Here is a 509-nt window from a genome sequence, read left to right as displayed (position 1 = left end):
CAAATGAGGTAAATGAAATCGGACGAGAGTAAACGAACAGCGCAGACTGGACCGCGGCCATTAGTCCCAAGTTCGTCTCTCATTACCATCTTTGTGCAGGTGGTTGCGTCATCGCGAAGACTCGACGAACCACCTGTGAGAAAGGAAGATGTGAAGAGAAAATTGGGAGAGGAAACTGTGATAAAAGAAGAAGAGGAGGATGAAATTTGTAAAAAAAAAAATGAAGAGAAAAAAGAGATTTTTTTGAGAATAAGAGTCTGTAAGTAAATATTTTTTTTAAAAGTCGGAAAATAGAAAAAAAAAAGTGAAAAAAAGATAATACTAGATGAGAAAGATGGATGAAGAACGAGTTGATGATCGAAGAGAAGACAATAAGGATAATGATCCTTTGATATACATCAGCTTCATCTCAGAACGAATGCAAGAGAGACGGAGAGGGAGAGAGGGAGAGGCAGAGGAAGAGGAAAGGGAAAAGTAAGTGTAACTGTAAGAGAGAAAGATGGAAAGGA

Source organism: Penaeus monodon, chromosome 31 (genome assembly GCF_015228065.2).
Source record: "Penaeus monodon isolate SGIC_2016 chromosome 31, NSTDA_Pmon_1, whole genome shotgun sequence".
NCBI classification, from domain to species: Eukaryota; Metazoa; Arthropoda; class Malacostraca; order Decapoda; family Penaeidae; genus Penaeus; species Penaeus monodon.
Note: the sequence above shows the minus strand (reverse complement) of the source record.